Source organism: Phasianus colchicus, chromosome 3, assembly GCF_987193195.1.
Source record: "Phasianus colchicus chromosome 3, bPhaCol1.hap1.1, whole genome shotgun sequence".
In the NCBI taxonomy this organism is placed as follows: Eukaryota; Metazoa; Chordata; class Aves; order Galliformes; family Phasianidae; genus Phasianus; species Phasianus colchicus.
The window spans coordinates 54,201,720-54,222,500 of NC_143438.1; the positions used below are offsets into that span (position 1 = coordinate 54,201,720).

At 43.4% G+C, this 20,781-nt stretch overlaps 1 long non-coding RNA gene across 3 annotated transcripts in view; it reads left to right on the forward strand.

Annotated features, from left to right (window-relative positions):
* Positions 1-536: 536 nt before the first annotated feature.
* Positions 537-20,781, forward strand: part of LOC149918584 (uncharacterized) — a 62,818-nt gene continuing 42,573 nt past the window's right edge. For 2 of the 3 annotated variants that reach the window (XR_016465169.1, XR_016465167.1), the window contains exons 1-2: positions 1,156-1,529; positions 3,098-3,282. This is a non-coding gene — a long non-coding RNA (uncharacterized LOC149918584). Of the gene's footprint in view, positions 1,019-1,155; positions 1,530-3,097; positions 3,283-20,781 lie in introns of those variants that run through there. The other variant, XR_016465168.1, reaches the window with a different exon arrangement.

The window sequence follows — 20,781 nt, forward strand, 5'->3', positions numbered from 1 at the left end:
CTCCCCTCTCCCTGCCCCCGCCTCCTCTTCCTTCTGTCTCGAAGGGTTAAGTATGCAGAGGGACAAAATTGCTAGACTTTATGTCTGTGCTTGGTGGGAACTATTAAATTACGGCTGGATGTTTTTAATTATGCCACACATAAATGCCTGAACACAACAGCGTTTTAATCCGAATGTGAGCCTCATTTATGTGTGTTCTGTGTTTGCTCTGAAATGCACTGGCTGGCACTTGTTTGTCGTGGCCCCTTTGTGGCATTGTAACAGCGTGGGGCTTTTTCCCCCCCTTTTTTTTCCCAAGTGTGAGGATGGGAGCTAGCGCTGGCGAGGGGGAAAGGAAATGGGTAATAAAACAGAGAGCTAAGCGGCTCACTGGAGCCAGCGATGCTGGGATCTGGTTAATTGCTCCGAAATGAAAAAGATTCGGGGGTTTTCATGAAATCCCATAGGTGCATTTGCCAAGCCTCAAATATTAGATTGAATTACAGTTTCTAATTCCTCCCCCCTTTACCCACAGCCATGTGTCTTATTTCTTCCTAAGGCTTGTCCACTTCTCAGAGCAATGAATAGAAGAGAGGAGCTGAGTAAGGACTGCCTGCCTGCTTTTTTTACACCTTCCCCACCTCCAGCTTTCCCTAATCCTACCTTTTATTAAAAGAAAGGGCAATCTGTCTCTCCCTCCTCCAGTGTATCCCGATCTGTTTGTGGCTTTGAGGTTGAAACGTTCCCTGTATCTTCCGCTGCAGCCTGGGCTGTGGGGAGTGCGCAGTGAGGGAGACAGTCTCTGTCCCATGTTCTCTGCACCCACGCACCAGCTAAGCATAATATAATCTGCTGTGCAGCCACCACGGCTGGGTGGGTTTTTAAGCGGCTTTGACCTGTCCTGCTCATTTTTAGGAACAATTTTACGCTGGCAGTCAGCTGTGCCAGCATTTTTACTGTCCCGCAGAGGGATTTCAGCACCTGATTTGTAGGCGTAAGGGGACTTCACCGGGAAATTACGCAGCGGCGCGGCTCAGAGGTACTGCCTCCTGACATGGTGGGATTGGCACCCACAGGGCTGGAGTTGGAGCCGAGGCTCTCTCGCGTCATAAATTACAGCCGCAAATCAAGGCACGAGTCCTGCTTTTGACAGTTATTGTGTTTTGTTAACCGGTGAACAATGTGTATTTTCTCAGTCGGGACGTTTTGAGAGTATGGAAAGTGCACCTTGGTTATTAGGCTGGTATCTGATCCATGTGTTGTTTCTTTTCTTGCGAGGAGCTGGAATGCTCTCCTCTTTCTTCCATCCTGGAGCTGGAAAGGCCCTCTGAGTCACCTAGGCCCGTCCCAGCCTTGGAACAGACCTTTCTGCTGGAAATTTCTCTGCCGTGTTTTTCAGAGCTGATTGCACTACTGCTCTGAGCATCTCTCTGAGGTAGCTACGTCTCATGCACCTCTTAGGGATCTTGCTTGCCTTTGATTTTTTTTCAACCTCCTTTTTGTGTCTTGGAGGAAGGTGGTCCTACACAGGGGTCAGCCTCTTTTCCCAGGTAACTAGCAATAGGACGAGAAGTGAAGGCCTCAAGTTGCACCAGAAGAGGTTCAGGTTGGATATTAGTAAAAATTTCTTCTTGGAAAGAATGGTGAGGCAGTGGCACAGGCTGCCCAGGGGAGGTGGAGGTGTTTGCAAACCGTGTGGATGTGGCACTAAGGGACATGGTTTGTGGGCATGGTGGTGGAGGGCTGTCGATTGGACTAGGGGATCTTAGTTGTCTTTTCCATCCTTGATGATTCAATGATATCAGTGCAGACTTTCTTGGAAGCGAGTATATGAACTGTTTCTTCAACATATTGCAAGTTGACAATTAAATGTAGGTTCTCTCTTTCAGTCTGCTGTGATTATCTTAAATAATTAAAATAAAGAGGTCTGTTTCCCACTTGAAGGCCAGGAGGTTAGAAGGAGCATGTGGCTGGCAGGGCCCACCTCCCTGTATAGCCCCTCCATTAAGCCTGAGCTGCTTGGTTGGGTAATCAGAGCAACTGAGGGCATGCTCTAGTAAAGCATGCTTTGATGCTTCTGCCGTTTCCTTGTACGTGATCTCATGATGCATTGCTGTGGGAAGATCTAGCTGTTCTGCCAACTCATTTTCAAGAACTGTTTTCAAAGAGAATGGTTTTAAATTGCTCACTTGGGGGGTCATTTATTGTCTATTTTTTTAGCGCTGGGTCCTCAGGCAGTCGAGGGTGAAATCTCTATTGTTCACCCCACCTCCAAAACGATCAGAAATCACGGATTTTTATTTAGCCACCCACTGTTTTTTGACCTGAATACTTCAATTTTTATTTCCCACCCAGTCCCTTCCTAATGTTAGCCACAGTCTTCCCATCTTGCTCTCACCCTGTAGGGTAAGGAAATGTGGTTTCATCCATGAATGACATTAATGCCATTGTGTGAATCATTAGTGGATCCAGCATCACAAGCCCCAGGGGACTGAATATTTGCAAACCACTATAGAGAGATTCTAATATCAAATACGTGGCAGGAATCATCCCAGCTCGAAGAAAACAAAACAATCCCACTTCGTACCCAGAGAAGATCGTGGTACTTAGAGAGAGTGGAGAAGCTTGTGTAATGGCCTCGAGAGGCCCAGTGGCAGGCATCCTGCAGTGCTGCTCTCCCAGATCTGCAGCACTGCTCCCTCCTCTTTGCAGTTCCTGCCCACTTGTGGTATGTGATGGTGGGATCTGAAGCCATCAGGAGGGCTCTTGCCTTGTTCTTCCTCAAAACAAACAAACAAGAAATCAAGATGAAGCATGACTAACTTGGAAAAAAATTAACAAAGACAGAAACTGGATTTTTGCAGTGGTGCAGTAGAAGACAGGCACAACACTTGCTGCTCTATTGCAGTGCCACCCAGCTTGCTCTGAGGGCTTCTGCTAATTCTGTCTTTTTGGGCCTTTGCATGGACATTTCTGCCTTGGCTTGTGTGGGGCTTGTCTGACTGGCCAAAGAAAGAGTATAAGGGTAACCTCTGATTTCTGGACCCTCTGATGATCACAGCATTTAAGTAGGTTTTTAATTGAGGTTTTTTTGTTTGTTTGTTTTGTCTAATGGCAGGTGCTCATGTGTGAAAATTTTGGCCAAACATCTGTCGGGATGTAAACACAGAAGGAGTATTTGGCTGCTGGCTGCGTTACCTGTGTAGGAACAAGAAGGCAGATGGGAGTGTTCTGTTGTGCATAACAAGACACAGGCTTCCCTTAATGACCTCATCCTGCTAACCATGAAAAGGAAATCCACAGGTATTGCAAACCCTTTTTCCGTGGAAACAATGGTTCCCAAATCTCAGACTTTAACACTTGATATTCGGTGCAAATTAGAAGTTTAATAGTCAATTAAATTAATTAACTGACATAGCTAGATCCTGTTCTGATGCAAGTGATAAACCTAAAGATAGTACAACATCTTAAAATAGCTGTTTAGATATTTGTGTAAAATTATGTTTTTTTCAAGAACCTAAATTTCATTTCTCTTCTGTTATGCACTGTGAATTGAAGTACTGGAATATGGGAATCTCTGGTCTCTGGTGGAGGCAGACCTGAAGAGAGGTTCAGTTAATTTTATCAGTTACACAGAGGAAGCTTGAAATAATTTGAAATCAACTACTTTGGTTTTAACTGCATTTGTGTTTGAAACCCTTTGTGCAGCAAGCCTGGTTGTTTGTATAGAAATTTTTGCACGTTGTCTCCAAAGGTGATGGGAATGACAAGCAATGGGGAGTAGAAATATTAAAATCCATATTCTGAAAAATATCAGGTTACACTCCTGATTTTCAACCTCTTTCATGATGTCTGTAAACATATTTTGTAAAGTTACTTTTTGCAACTCATTAATGCAGCAAACTTGTTAGTCCTCTGCTAATGAAGAAAGTTTTGCCAGCAGTGATGTCAGGCAGAATTAAAAGTTTGTGTAGAGCAGATAAGATAAAAGGTGCCTTATTTCTTCTTTCAACATTGAGAGTTTTCTGGTTGTACTTTCTTGAACTTGTTGAAGAGAATGATAACACAGCCTATTTTGGGATGGGAAAAATAATCCTTCAGGCATAACAAGAGAAAACAAAATAAAGAGAAAGCACCTCCTACCCAGACCCTAAGTATATGGAAAACCGATTTTCTGGGTACATGAAATAAATATCTGAATTTTTTAAGCTAAGGTGAAAAAGGAAGAATGTAACACCATTTATTCAATGCTTTTGGCTTCTACAGAGTCATTTTGAATAATGGATCTTTTTCTGCACTTCAGTTTTATTACAGAAGTGGAAAAGGAATCTTTTGCTTGCTGTTTGTGGCTTGGGAATTTAAGCACTGTAAGCTTGGATAAAAATGAGGCTGAAAATGGCTGTATAAGGTAGTACAGGTACAAAGCTATATAATACAACATGGGTACATGCCCTGATCAGAAATGTTCCCGTTTATTAAGAACTTGGAAACACTATGTTTTAACAAAATAACTAGATACTGACCCTAACTGGGTACCTCTTCAAAATATTTCATCTTTGGCTATTTCTGCAGCAACTTACTTGAGCTGTAAGCCATTTTTTAGTGATAACTTTTTTTTTAACAAGATGCAGCATAAACAGTCTTCAAAGCTTGTGAGCATTCCTTAGCAAGCAGAAGCTTATATGATAACTGAATACCTTCATGGATTCTAAAAAGCTGCTTTAGTAAATGGTCTGAAAGCAACTTCTGTCAATGTCAGAGGGAATTTAACCAGTGGAAACAGAATTAAGCCCGAAAGGGATCATTTTTTCAACACCTTTGCAACTTTTCGTCTGGCACCACCAGAGCCAATGGAAAGGTTTTCACTGACTTTGGTGCATAAGGAGATGTTAGCTGTGTAACCCAAGACATCTCCTGTGTGCCAAAGAATAAACGAAATTTAGAATGAGAGCAACTTTGCTGTAATGGTGATGATATAATACTCAAGAGCAAACAACTAATAAACTGTTCTTAAAACAAGAATCCATCATACTTGCTCTAAGACCAAAGGGAAAAGTTGCCTCTGGCCTCTGGGATCCCCTGCTGGGCAATGAAAAGAGGAGCTATATCATCCAGAAAGCTATGAGGAAAGAGGAAAAGCCCTCAGGAGGAAAAAGCCTTTCTTTCCCCCCTGCCCCCTCTCCTGGCATAGCTATCTCTACTGCTTGTGTGCAATTCCACTGAGAAAAAGCAGTTCATGATAGAACAAACTGAGAAAGTGCTAGTTCAGGCTGCCTGTGCTTTCCTTTCATGGATTAATAGCAACTGAAAATGAAGGGATTATTTAAGGCCACACGGGCAATATTAACTACTCCTGCGCATTGTGTGACTCTAGGATCACATGCAGTCTGGAAACCAAAAGCAGAAAACAGTGTTGGGTTAGTATAGGTAGACACCTGGGTTGTGAAGCAGAGAGTTCTAGAGTTTACTTCTTATCAGTCTGGGAATTGTCTGTTGTGAAGATGGGAGTGAAATAAATGGTGGTACGCAGTCAGCCATTCTGATATCCCATAGGAATAGCCAGGCTGTTCAGTCCTCTGGAAGACAGCATCTTAGTGACCACTGCAAGTGACCATTTATTACTTCAAGCTCAGTGAAACTCATTTTTCCTCATAGAAACCAATATGGGGGTGAGCTGGGAACAGTATAATCTTTGAAAGTTGTAGCCTTTGCAGTTAAGTGTTTATTAGCTTATTTCAGAACAATGAGAAAGTTTGCTTCACCAAATTAATTCTAGTGTGTATTCATACATGTTCATTAAAGGCTGTGGGTCAAATACTGTTGTATTTATGCCTTTGGAAGACTGGTGGGAGACACATTTAATGGCTTGGCTAGACCTGGGTGAAATAAGAACTTAACCTGGGATTTGTGATAGGGCAGAAACTCCCTTTTTCAGTTGTGATGCAGGATTAGCCACATGGATATGAGTTGCATATATGGAGCTGTCTGATCTCTCAATATTCTTAGATTTATTGTCTGGCATTTTCATTGTGCCCAAGGAGCTTTGCATCTATGGACAGTCATGACTGTAAGAAAGGGAAGGTATATGAAAGTTATATATTTATAATTTAAATAATTTATACATTGTATATTTAATGTAGACATCCCTGAACAACCACTAGATGAGCTATCTCAGGATTTGAAGGCTTCAGCACAGTTCTGCAGCTGAGCTAATTAGTTCCACTGGGGACAGAGGAAGAGAAGCATGGCCAGTTTGCTTTGGTGTTCTGCAGTGCTAACATGACTGCTGTTTGTAAAGTCAAAGCTAGTGGAGCTGCTTGAGGCTGTATCAGAATGAAATTGGCAAAAATGTTCTTGGATCTAGATCCAGAAATCTCTTTGCATTATACGGTTGTATGAACTGACGTTTGTTTGGATGAGTTGAGTGAGACGATTTAAACCTGAGAAATTTCAATTTTAACATGCATGGTATTTGGGAAGCCACTGGTCTTTCCAGGCACGTAGTAATACCCTATAGAGGAAGACACTTCACTGATATTGTCTGGGAACTGACTGAGGGAGATTAAGCACTGAAATAAACAGCAGAAAACCACAACATTTTGTTTGTAATTGAGGAACTGTGTTGCTTGATGGTCTCTATCCCAAATTGTGTTTCTTAATTGTGCATTCTATGCATCCCTGTGTTTCAGAAATCCAATAGCCAGAGATAATATGTAAGAGCTTTCTTCAGGGGTGGACTTTACACAGTGTCATATGGAGCTTATGATTCTCTTGTGCAGAGTAGATATTCTTCACTTGTGTAGAAAATAAGAGCCAAATCACAGATCATTCCCAACCATTTTGGGCACATTAAGATGCATGTTCTCTAGATATATCTCTGTGTCCTTGAGAGTTTAGAATTCATTTGCAAAAGGTGCACAGAAGTTATTTAAACAAAGGAGAGTGGGAAGAACATACGTCTGCAGAGAATACTTTGTCTGTGTCTTCCTCCTCTCTTCTTTGTCTCTGGTAAACCCTTACGACTTCTCTCTTCATTGTTTGTCAAATTTTTGGATGTCTCACTGCATTAATATTTCTATTCTGGACATTTTGAGTCTTACTAAGAACAGAAAAATTGGATGGAATGAGAGCGTCTCTGATTTTCATATACAAATGTTGGTGGAGTGTTCCTGGTGTTTAGATGTTAGTTAATAAAAAACAGTCTCTGAACCCCGGGCTGAGGCCTTTCAAATAGGATCAGGCTAGCTCTCTCCTTTTATCTAAACTTTATTCTTTCAGGCTAGAAGATATTCTATCCTTTGTGTTAAGGAGTGACTGGTTTCCTTCCTGTTCTGGACCTACAGCAGTCTCTTGAATTATTTTGTCCAAAGTTCTTGTAAGGAGAAGCAGAAATCTTTGTTCCTCCTTTCTTAGCAGAAGTGAGTCTTGTACTTGCTTTGAGCAGTAGGGAAGAGAAATTTCTTCCTGGCAATTGAATGAACCGTCAATTCAGAAATGTAAATATGTAAATGGAATGGTGGGTTCCTCAGTTAGCAGAGTAATATATGTTGCATTACACAGTGGAAAACCTACTTGCCCTCATGCCCATGTTTTCTCACAAGAGTTCAGCTCAGTTGTGTCCTGAGCTCTTGTTGGGCTGTTCTCATTCCAGAGCATCTTTCAGAAGGAAACTCAGATCAAAATGTAGCAGTGGCATGTGTCAGCAGGTCCCATACACAGCAGGAGGAGCAGGATGGAGAAAAGTGTTATGCAGAGCCCTATGCCAGTGTTTGGACAGCGGGAATGTAAGGTACCACAGGCTGTGGTTTCTTTATGAACAGGCATACTGGAAAACAGATAGATATTTAACTGGCTATGCTAAACATAAGACAGTTAGTGCTAACTATTATGTACTCTGAAAACTCTTAACAATTTTAGCTGGATTTATGAGTTGTAGGATAGAAGCCAAATTAGCTCTTACTCAATGTGTTTGCAGCGATCTCATCTTTAGATGTCTGGAACTTTGTTTTTCTGACTTGGTTTCTTTGTGTCTTCAGTAATTTTTATCAAACTGCAACAGTGACATTCTTCTTCTAGCTTGGCTCAGTGTCAGAAAAGGGATTCTTTATCATATGCATTTTGTTTAATGGACTTGTATTTTAATTTTCTTATTCAGTTAACCAAGATTCTCTAGTCTTTAAAATTTATCATTATTCTTTTCCTACCTACTCAGGAAATGCTTGGCTTTCTTTTTCTTCAGAGCAATTACAACATTGCCATTAATTAGCTGTGCCAAAAAATTAGCTGTGATAGTACTTGCAGTCTCTGACACATATGTGCAAGGATGCACTGCTCACATTAAATGGTATCTTCAGAGGGGGCTGTAATATGTTCACAGGGGCACATATAGCAGCATGTGTAATATGGGCCACCTAACTTCAGGTCTAAGTCACAGTTTTAAGTGTCTACCCACTCCTTTTGCAGAAAACCTCTCTCTGTCTCATTCCACTTTAACACATGGAAGGTCTCAGTGAAGTTGGTTTAACCCTTATCAGAAGGGAGGCAAAGGGTAACAATTAGTAATTTAGGGCTATGACTGTATTATTTTTCTATCTTTGTTTCTTTTTTCTGTGTGTTTGTGTGCTTCTGTTTTTAATTTATCCGTGCTTTTTTTTTTTTTTTTTTTTTCCTCTAAGATTTCCTACATTTTCCTGTGTTGTAAAAGTTTTCACCAGTCTATCTGACTTATGAGTAAATTGTCTTACCTGCTCCTTGGACCAGATGTCTGCTGCTGTAGTTCCTGGATGCTGTTTGTACAGATCATACAGCTGGCTATGGTTCAGTTTAAAATTTACAGTTAGCTAAAGGATGATCCCTGCTATTAAAGGCAGTAGTCTAAAATACTGTTAGAACTGTGGTACAACTTTGGATCTACCACAGACTTTGTTTCCAATATGGGTCAAAGTGACCTATGGAATATAGAGAAGATTCCATCCAAGGGGAGTTGTTGCTGTTCTTATACTAAGCCCTGTGGTAAGCTTTCCTGGTTTTATATGTGAATGTACAGGTATAGCAGCACAAATTATCTTAATTCTTCTGTTACTCAATTATTTCATGTTTCAGTGCTTTGTATTCATTTCATACTTCATATAAATTTAAACCTAAAATGTTGTTTGTAAGATATGTGAGAATATCACTGTTGCACTTAGTGCTGACTTATCATTTTAGTTACTAGTAACTTCACCAAAAGGAATGATTTGGCCCTATGATAAGATTATATTCTCCCTGTATATTCCTGTTGGCCATTTTGCCACCTATTGACTGAGATAAATTTAATGAGAACTGTTAAAAAATACATTTGATTTTTATACTTTCAATTATGAATCAAAAGCATAATTAAAGCTGTGTAGATTCCCTAAATATGTGCACCCTTACTGAAATTTTCTGGTTTTGTGTGATATTAATCCTTAAGTAATTTGGTTCATTTCTGGGTTTTGTTTTCTGTAGCATATTTTATGCTAAGTAATGATACATGCTCTTGATTGTAGTGCCTTGCAATTGCAAGCACTTTTTTTCTGCTGAATATATGTAACTGCAGCTGAATCTATAGAGAATACTTTCATGTTTAACAAAAGCCAAAACAAACCAAAGTGTGTGATGTAAATATCTACGTAGACAGCATATGTACATACTATGTATGTAACTTACAATAGCATCTAGCTATATGCAGTGTACCTGGGCAAAGAGAGGAAAAGATGTCTGCAATTCCAGGGCCCTATTCCCCACTGTACTGTGATTGCTTTCCAGATCTTTGGTCACGCAAAGTAATTGTAAACCTGGCTTTACTGGGCAGTTAAACAGGGTTTACAGCTGCCTTGTGTCACGCAGCTCAGCAAAGCAGCCGGTGAAGCTAGCACAAGTCTCAGCATTTCAGTGAGGTGGGAGCTGCTCACTAGGCAGCCTTTTCATGGAGCTATCTCACTGAGAACAGAGCAGGGTGATAGCAGGAGCGGTTTCTTTTTCCACAGTACAATACAGTGAGATCATTTGAGACTTTCAATGAACCTCAGCACGTCCAAGTTTGATGTGAGGTGCAGTTCTACTTGCTTGCAAGACTAATTCTACTCAGCAGTAGTGAATGCCATCATGGATGCTGCTCTTCCTTCATCACTGCTGCCAAACAAGGGCTGAAGTGTGTTACAACTTACAGGGTGCCAGAGTGCTCAACTGCAGCAACTTCTGAAAAAAAAAAAAGGTTGAAAAAACCCCCACTAAAACATAAAAAAACACAGAGGGCATAATAAATAAATTCAAAATAAAAATATGCACCGAAATGCGCTCTGCACACAATAGCTGGAAAGCAGGAGTGCAGTGGTGTTTTCCTCTGTCAGTGGGTCAGTGTGTTCTGTAAGCACTTCCATCCTGTCAAGTCCCTGGTTGGTCTCCACCTGCTAGCTGGCGAGCTCCAGAGGCAGAGCTGACCTGGCCGCTCCCTCATTTTGCTGGCGCCAGCGGCTTGATGGGCCTTGCACTTTGATTATTTGTGTTAACAGTTAATTTAGCACCATGGACACGTGTGCCAAAGCTGCCTCCACTTCCTGCAGCCTTCCAACAAATGGGACTTTTATGAGATGCCTTTCACGGCTCCCCCGCCTCCTCCAGCTCAGCTCCTTTGCCTCGCTTCCCCCCAGCCCTCCCCTTCTCTCCCTCCCCACCCTGCTGTCTCAATCTCAGCTGTAATCTTTTCTACATCTTGCAGGAAAAGAGCTATTTCTGGCAGCTCTGTCTCTAACACTCACCCCACTCAAACTGATTTAATGGAGATTTATAGATGCAAGGATATGCAGCTCTGAGGCGCTTTCCTGAAAATTTTTCTGTGCCTGTGTTACGTATGGAATTTATTTATTTAATGTTTGGTGTTGCAGCTACACTGTCAACTGTTAGCGTGACATATTCCACATACTTATTTTTTTCTTTTTTTTTTCCTTTTTCTTTTGCATGAGGATTCCACTGAAATGCTGTTACGCAGCATATTTCTGGTCCAATTCATCCCAGCTGTTAACTCTACCAAGCTAAAATCTGACACCCAGGTCCAATTTCATTAAACCCCAGTCAGCACAGTTCTTTGTGATAGTACTGACTCTCATCTAAGGCAGTATGTATTTTGGCTTACAGCTACGAATAAATCCTATCCTAAGTACCTTCTTCCTAGTATGCAGCACACTGTAGTGGTCCAAAAAAAAAAAAAAAAAAAAAAAAAAGGAAGCAGCTTCTGTAAGAAGTTGTACAGAAGAGAGGCTATTATAATTTATCATGATTTTCCTAGTAAGCTCTCTGCTATCTTAGGAAATTATGTTCTCCAAAAATAAATTAGAACTGTAGCTGCACATAACACTGAAACTGCTGTTTCTGCTGTTATTCCAGCTTTGATCGATGCAGAGAAACTGAAGCTGGTATGTCAGGGGCCATATATTTACAGCCCCATAGACACAATATGTTTATTCCGTTTTACCCCTCCTCAGCTGCCAAAGTGCTAAAATTAGCATGAAATATTCAGAAGAATGCCAGATAGACACAAGGAAATGTGTTGTTTCAAATCCCAGTCTTCTGCGTTGCTTCATTGTGCAGTGTGGGTCTGAGGGAACATGGGGCGGCCTGTGGCCACTGGAGCCCTGCTTCATCTCGATGCCAAGGGGTTGGATCTGCCTGAGGATTTGTTTTACCTCTTCCCTGAGTGGTGAAACACATGTGCAGTCCCTCATCTACTCCCAGAGGCAGGGATACAAATGTAGAAAGAATCATGAAATTGTCTGAGTTGGAAGGGGCCTTTAAAGATCACCTAGTCCAACTCCCCTGCAATGAACAGAGACACCTACAGCTACATCAGGTTGCTCAGAGCCTCATCCAGCCTGACTTTGAATGACTCCACCACCTTTCTGGGCAACCTGTGCCTTACCACCTTCATTGTAAAAGACTTCTTCCTTATATTCAGTCTAAATCTCCCCTCTCTTAGTTTGAAACCATTTCCCTTTATCCTATCACCACTGACCATGCTAAAGAGTCTGTTCCCTTCCTTCTGATAGCCCCCCGTTAGAAACTGGAAGGCTGCTATCGGGTCTTCCGGGAGCTTTCTCTTCTCCAGGTTGAATGGCCCCAGCATCATTTGTGTGGCCCTCCTCTGGACATGCTCCAACAGGTCCGTGTCTCTCCTGTATGGAGTACTGCACACCTGGACATGGTACTCCAGGTGAGGTCTCACCAGCTCAGAGTAGAGGGACAGAATCTCCTCCCTTGCCCTGTTAACCACTTCTTCAGATGCAGTCCACAATATGGTTGGCTTTCTGGGCTGTGAGGGCACACTGCTGGCTTGTGTCCAGCTTACCATCCACCAGTACCCCCAAGTCCTTTTCATCAGGGCTGTGCTCCATCCTTACATCCTCCAGCTTGTATTGGTAGTGGGGGTTGCTAGGACCCATGTTGAAATTCATGAAGTTCACCTGGGCCCACTGCTTAAGCCTGTCTGTCTCTCTGGATAGCATCCTGTCCCTCAGGCATGCCAACTGCATCCTATAGCTTGGTGTCATCCGCAAACTTGCTGAGGGTGCACTTGATCCACTGTTGATGTCATTGATGAACATGTGATAGAGCACCAGTCTCAGTACTGGGGACACTATACACACCCCTGAGGGACCACTCATCACCGATCTCCATCTGGACATTGAGCCATTGACCACCACTCTCTGGGTATGATCTTGCAACCAGTTCCTCATCCATTGAACAGTTTCCTTACAGCTGAAGGGGCACTGCTTCCCTAGTTCCCACCTTCTGAACCATCCGCTTGAGGACTGCGTGTAGAGCAGTCACTAGCAAAGACTGGGGCAAAAAGTTGTTGAGAATCATCTCAGCCTTCTCCTTTTCTGTTGTTATTGGCCTGTATTGCTCAGTAGAGGAGATACATCCTCCCAGACCTTCCTTTTCCAGTTGATGTACCTGTACAAGCCTTTCGTATCTTTCTTTGCACTCCTTGCCAAGACCAGTTCCAGTTAGGCCTTGCATTCTTGACACCATCCCTACACAGCCCAGCAGCATCCCTATATATCCCTAGTATAACTCCCAGGTTGCCCGTCCCTGCTTCCACTGCGTGTGCATTTTCTTGCACTCCAGTTTGACCAGCATACTGGCTCAGCCCTGCCATCTCTTGCCTTCCTTTCCTGCTTTCCTACATCTGGGGATGGAGAGCTCTTGTGTCCTAAGGAAAGCTTCCTTAAATATCTGCCATCTCTGCTCCACTCCCTTGTTGCTGAGAACAGATTTCCAGGGGATTTTGTTGACTAACTCCATGAAGAGCTGGAATTTAGCTCTCCTAAAATTAGGCATCCTCTTTGCCTGTACCATATACCTCAAGAGTGTGAACTTCATCACTACAGCCCAGGCAACCTCCAATCCTGTTGTCACCAATCAGTTCACTCACGTTAATGAGCCAGCATTGCACCCCCCTGGTGGAGCTGTCTAATACCTGGCTCAGGAAGTTATCCTCAATATATTCCAGGAGTCTCCTGGATTGCCTACAGCTTACTGTGCTACTTTTCCTGCAGATGTCAGGGTGGTTGAAGTCCTCTGTGCCACTGCTACACAGGGTGCTCCTGGAGGTTGCATCTCAGCTTCCATAGGGTGCTGCACAGGTGGAGTCTCCTCACTTGAGCCTCTTACCAGTGCTGGGACATAAAGCTGCTGTTCTGCAGCCTCTTTAGAAGGAAAAAGCATTTTTTTTAAAGTGAGACCAAAGAAGCTCAGTGTGAGGAGGTCGAGCGCAAATCCTGTACTCTCCTTGTCCTAAAAACAAATGCTGTGAGAACCTTGATCCTGCCTGCCCTGCTGCTTCCTGGTTATATAACAAATGGTATTTTGAAATAGTGCCATGGTGTATTTTTAAATATCAAATTTTGCTGTGTTTTTAAATTGCAGCTTCTCTTTGGTCAAGAATGCTTTATCCCTGTGTTTAACGTTGTGTTATTATGGTCTCTGTGAAGCTCTAGGACAGCACATTTTGGAGGTTAGTTGTAAATATCTTTTGCTTAGGCCAGGGCAGGTACTTTCCTGCTGAATTTCTTGTGACACCAAAGGAAATGCTAATTCATAAGTTGAGGTTGGATGCTATCATACTGGATCAGACCATTCATGCCTTGAAACCAGCTTCCTGCTGGATGACAGGTTTTTTTTTTTACAAATCAAACATACTTTGAGAATGATTATCCTGTGTAAGAGTAGCAGTGCTGGAAATTAAATGGGTTTTCCCTTCTGTCTTGTTATATAGCACATTGCTTTAGACCTTTTCGGAATTTGCATTTGTTCTGGTCAGTTATAGGGGTTTACAAAAGACTTAGGAAGTGTTGAAATTGCATGTTCGTGTTGGACCAAGTGTTGCAGTAACTTGCTGTTTCAACACTGTATACGTCACGAACCTGTAATTTCAACACTTTCTAAGAGTCACTGGAGTGTCTCTGGCTGAACTATAACATAACTAAGTGTTCCCCTCTGAACACTCAACTTTTTCTTTTTTTCTCCCTGGAAAATATAATTTAAAACACCACTTGGCTGACATTAAAGGCTTTTAAATTGTTTTAATAATAATGAAAGAAAGACAAAGTGAGGGATTACTGTAAATAAAGAAACTTGCTGACTCAAGTGGTAGCAGGAATGAATCCTCCTGCTGGATAAGTACAATGGACCATAGTTGCAGTTTTAATTATGGATTCACTTGTGAGGGACAAAGCTGAATTTTTACAAGCCATCTGTGGTCATGCTTCTGCCTTATGTCATTGCACACTGGTTCTGATATCAAGTGTTAAAGCCCTGCAAATGAATCTGCTTTTACTTCTGCCCCTGGGCTCGGTCTCATGTAGGATCAGCCAGAGCAGGGAGGAGATGTACAGCACTGCTTTAAACACAGCCTCAGGAGACATGGTGGACCTGTCAAGTGTACAGCTATGGTGATGTGTGGTCCTTCCCTCATGTTCCCCTCTGGTCCTCCAGAACAAAGACCAGAGATACAATCCATCTTTTAATGATATCTACTAGGGCAGAAGAAGCTGCCACAGCCAAATGGTCATAGTGCCATAGTGAGGAAGGGCAAGACCATGCTCCCTTGCAGACATTGTTTTTTCCCTTGTAGATATTGTGGCTTTGTTTCCCCAACAGCAGACTGTGCGCTGGGTGTCTTGATATTCCTGCTTAGGGAGAATAATGCCTTGGCCCTAACACAGCACTTTCAGACATTGAGTCAAAGTATTTTACAAAGATTGAGCAACATCCCTTTATTAGATTGAGAAAATGAGGTATAGACAGAGCAGAGTGATTGCTGAAAGTCACCGATCAGGGCAGCAGAGGGCAGGGCCCAATAGCCAAGTTCTTGTTCAGTAGTCTATTCACTTGGAGATGTCTCTATGGGATTCAACTTCCCACAACCCAGTGATGCAGGGTGAATAGTTGTGAGTCATCAGTACAAAGACTGGACTGCACTTTGCATTTTTCATTATATGTTTGACCAGCTTTCTTCTACCTCACTTCAGCAGCCTTTCAGAAGCACCCTCCTCCCCCTCTTATCCCTTGAGATTTCCTTGAGGATATAAATGATCACCACTTTCACTAACTATAACATTTTTCTCTGTTTTATTTACAAGATGAGTTGGGAAACTTCCTGTACCATCCCTGGGAAACTGGACAACAAGCAGGACAGGAACTCCTGCATTAACACAGCTTGTATTAAACACACACTGGTGTGATGAGATCTGAGAGTGGGAGAGGGAGAACTACTGGGAAAGGCCAGGATTGCTCCCTGGTGCAGGCAATGCTGCTGAGAAAGCACAAACCAGCCGCAGTGGTGAAGTCATGCAAATGCAATGCTCCCAAAGGCCACAGGAATTGTGGAAAGATTTGTGTAAATATCTCATGCATTCTTGTGCTCTAAGGTTTATGGAAACAAAAACCACAGTCACAAAGCTAATGCCACATTTGCTTGTCCCTTCCCCCTTCTGTTTCTTCTCTACAGAAAGGTTGTAGAAGTGTTTATGAGCAGCTGAGAAACTGAAATTGTTTCTTTCTCCCTCTCATTTTATTATTTTTTAAAATAGTAACATGAAAAAGTGGAGAAGATGGCAAGCATAAATAAGGTTAAGCAGAGTGCAAGGGGAAGGAAGGCTGATTCGTGATTACCATGTCGATCTATTTGTCATAAGCACGCCTAGAAAGACTCATCCCCCAGAACATGTTCCTTAAGTAGTTTCAGGCTGCACACTGTCACTGTTGCCCACCAACTGGAGAAGATTCTTTCCCCTTTCTCTGAACTAAGTTATTCTCTATATCCTGAATACAATTGAATAATGACCTTCCCAGGGAAGATACAGTACACTTACTCTCCTTCATCACTTTTGAGGTTTTATCATTCTTCGTTCAGTGGCATACAATACCTGAACATAGACAAAACCAGCTTTGTTTGTCCATCTCCTGGCATCATTTCTCCCTGTTATTGGACACAGCAGGGACACTCTCGTCTCCTTCAGATGCTTTCTATCATTTTAGATAGTGGTATCACACTAGAGAGGGACAGCCTGCACAGGGACTGCTATGGTGGAAATAGCTTGGCAGAACAACACACCTGCTGTGTTGGTCCTGATGGATCTGCACTCGTTGGAGCTGGTGGCACAGCGCTGTATGAGGAGGAGCTCTGCATCAGATGGCGTTATTTTCACAGGTCTTAGCTAATTACATTCCCTTACAGACAAGAAAGAGCAGAGAAAAAAAGGCAAAAGGAGCTGCTAAAAACTCTGGGTCCTTAACCTATTGCAATTAACTGTCCCTTTTGAAGACTGCGGGAGCTTTACCAGCATCCCTCCTGAATAGCTCTGCAGTCCAAGAGTGGGAATGAGGGGATTAAGGGCGAACTCCAGCAGGGCCTGGAAGCTGTGAAATTGCTGAGAAAGAAAGAGAACAAGTTGTGTTGCCTCCTAGGGGAGCAGCCAGCCGGGCTGCTGGCACCGGGACTGCTGAGACCCAGTGCTGTGCTGACAGGCGAGCATCCTTCCCATGTCACTAAATCCTACCCCCTGCTGACTTCCCACAGCACCGCAGAGCCTCCAGGCTGTAAAGGGGCATTTCATATTGTATTTTATTTTATCCATTGGGAGACTTTTGACATGGGACATGGACAGAGCAAGTGCATTCTCCCACCGAGCTGGTGGAGGGCTCTGAGAGCAAGGCAGCCCCAAGCAGCCCACAGCTTCAGCAGGTGGCACTCTTCCCTCTGCATCCTGCCCACTGCTCCCACTGCCCTTCTCCTGGAGATGTTTTTCTTTTGGCTAAGGAATAAAGCTGATGTTCTAGCCACTTGTGGTCATTTAAAAGGCCATGGTGTTTTTCGAAATGTAGGGGTTCTGGCCTAGGTATCCCCGCCAAATTGCAGCCTGGGCAGCATCCCACCAGCCCATGGCTCCACCGGTGACTGTGCTTAGCTGTGATTTATTTCTTCTCTTCCTGTCCTAATGGAACACCCACGGAGCTGTGAAAGCCAGGCACAGGGAGCAAACTGGAGCTTCTGGTGCATAGGAGACGGTGCTCATTACTAAGTGTGAGCTTGTATCTGCCAGTATTTCTGGACCGGACCTTTAGAAATAAACATCTTTTTGTCAGTGCTGCTTTTCTGGATGTAGCTGATACAAACACAAATAAAAAAGAGGACAAAACACCCCACATGTCAGCTATGAAACATTTATTAAGTTAACAAGTCTACGTGGACTCATAAAACCATCCTCTGCACTGGTTTCTACAGCCATTTACATGCGCAGGCTTTAGCTGAAGAAGAAGGCTCCTGCATACTGCTCCTCTAACTCCCAGCTGGCGCTGCTCCGTAGTGGTGATTAACTTGCTTCTATCTGTTTCCTCAACTATGTGAAAATTATTTTATTTTATTGCATCACCAGGGTTGTGATTGGATAGATGATTTTATGTTTTAGACTCTAGCAGGGGACGTCATCATTGTCCCTTTTTTTTTTCCTTTTTCTTCTTTTGGTATGGGAGTCCCTCACCCGCAGCATGAGGTTTCCACAATCTCTGAGCATTTTCCTACCTGCCTGCAGCCTCGCTGCAGCCTCTCTGCCCTCTGCTCTGCTGTCAGCCCTGCATGCAGGGCACAGCACTCTTGACCCTCGCCCAGTGTTGTTTGCTTATTTTATCTCTGAAAACAAAACAAATTTCTCTGCGTTTTGTTCTATTTCCTACACGCCAGAATCTTTTGTTTTCACTTGCAACCTTTGCAGCTTCCAAGAATTTTTACTTCTTGTGGTTTGCCGAGACGCGCTGGGTTCAATAGTCTGCCACCAGTCCCTGGCCCAAGGTCGAGGATTCCCTCCTTTTCCTTCCCAGTATTGTCCTGCATCCTGCAAGGCCCTTCTCCTTACATTGCTGCAGTTGCCGTGACAAAGGCGACTGGCACCAGGCACACTCCTGCTGCCACGGTGACAGCTGCTGAGCCCTCGCCAAACTCTGATGACAATAGCATGACCTCAGATACTTTATTAAGAAAGAAAAACTTGAAAGGGAGGGTATGCTTGAAAGCAGACAATAACACCTTGTCTTGATGCAGTGCCTTGTTTTTGCCAGTCGGGGATGGAAACTGATTAATATGATCTTGGCCGAACCTCTCTCAGCCTTCCTCCCCGTTCTACATGTGGTCTTTCCCATGCCCATTCTGGACTTAGTTGCACAGCAGTAGCTACAGGTCTAGATGTGGAAATAGATGCTGCCTGAAAGAGTATGGAGCTAAGCATCACAGGGATTGGCAGTTTCTTTTTAGTGCTGCTGTTACACTCCCTACCTGGTTATTTCTGTGCTTCAGCTTCTCTGTCTGTGATATGGGGTAGTGGTACTTTAGTCACGGAATCGTAATAACAGATGATTGGCCTGAGTCAGAAGGGACCTTAAGGATCATATAGCTCCAACCCCCTGCTGTGGACAGGGCTGCCCTCCACCATATCAGGCTGCCCAGGGACCCATCCACCCTGGACTTGAGCGCCTTCAGGGATGGGGCACCCACAGCTTCACTGGGCAGCTATGCCAGTACCTCACCGCAATCTCAGAGAAAAACTTCCCCGTTACATCTCACCTAAATCTCCCCTCTTTTAGTTAAATTCCATTCCCCCTTTTCCTGTCACTATCAGACCACGTAAGAACTCAGTAAAAGTCACCAGGGGTGAAACCCCCTGAGCTACCTGGGTCTGCAGGGAGTTGTGCTGTGGATGGAGCAGGGTGTCGAGCACCGTGCTGCAGTCCCATGGAAATGCGGCAGGGAGGTGAGTGCCTCTGTTCAGCTCTATCTGAAGTGAAGACACAGGGGTCTTAAGTTCTTTACTGTGAGAGTGGTGAGGTGCTGGAACAGGCTGCCCGGGGAGGTTGTGGATGCCCCGTCCCTGGAGGTGTTCAAGGCCAGGTTGGATGGGACCCTGGGCAGCCTGGTCTAGTATTAAATGGAGAGGTTGGTGGCCATGCCTGTGGCAGGAGTGTTGGAGATTCATGATCCTTGCGGTCCCTTCCAACCCGGGCCATTCTGTGATTCTGTGATTCTGTGGGTCAGCAACCGGGATGATGCTGGCAGAAGACCTTTGCCTGGAACCACATAGAAAACCTGAGGATCCATAAATACGCTTGGCAAAGGGAAGAAGTAGTGCTGGTCAGAAAAATTCTGACTAAACAAGTTTTTGTTGGAATTTACCGATTCATCAACATCAAAGCACTTTGTGGAGAGGATCCAATTTTGACAAAGTTCTTTCCAAAACCAGGCAGGGCTAGAAAACTGCCTGACAGGCATATTTCAGAAACCTGGCTAGTTTTCTGCTGATTTACACCCTTGTTTCTCAGTAGTTCACCAAATGGCCAATGAAGGAGTGTGGATTTCCAGGTGTGATGACTCTGAAGCATCCCCTCCTGTGCAGGTCCCCGGGTGAGGGGCTCAGCTGGGCCCAACAGGCAGGGTGCTGCAAAAGGCCCGGCAGCTTGTAAAACCCGGGGTTCAGGGAGAGCAGCTCTGCACAATGCTACCACATTTTCTCAGAGCCTTCTTGTTAAATAGAAGTTGGCTGGCCTGTGTGCTGCTGCTTTTAATTCTGGGCCCTTTCACTTTGAGTTAGGAAGCAAAATGTCTGAATTTTCTCCTTTGTATGCCCAAATAATTCATGTGATTTCAAAGGAATTGCTAATCTGCTGAGTTTGTGTAAATCAGAGTTTTCAATTAATTGCCTGATAACCTTTGAAACATAATGCATCCCACACAAATACCTAGATATTTCACCTTGGTAGCTGGAGTAAACAATTTTTCTTTCTTTTCTAATGGATGATAATGGTAGTAAACTGTAGGGGAAAAAAAAAAAAGGAAAGAAGAGGAGGAAAAATTACAAACTGGACCTGGTTCTTCTCAATATTCAATTCCTCCTCTTTTATCCCTTGCAGCTGGGTTTGTGTGTGTGACTGTATGTGTGAAAGAAGGAGAATGAGGAAGGGGTATTTCACGTTTCCCATGATATGTTTTGTTTACAGTTGTGATAGTTTAATTGATTGTGCACAATCTCCAGGCCTTTACAAAGCTTTTTTTGAGCTTTCCTTCATGGAAGGAAAAATAGCTGTTTTTTTTCACAGAGGACTTTTCCAGTGTCTGGTGTGAACATACAGTACTGGAGGAGTACAGAAATATGCCATTGCTTTCAGGCTTGCCCATGTCCAGATGTGCATCCCAAAATTTGCTAGCATTGAGGAACATAGAGCAGGCTTAAAGAAGCA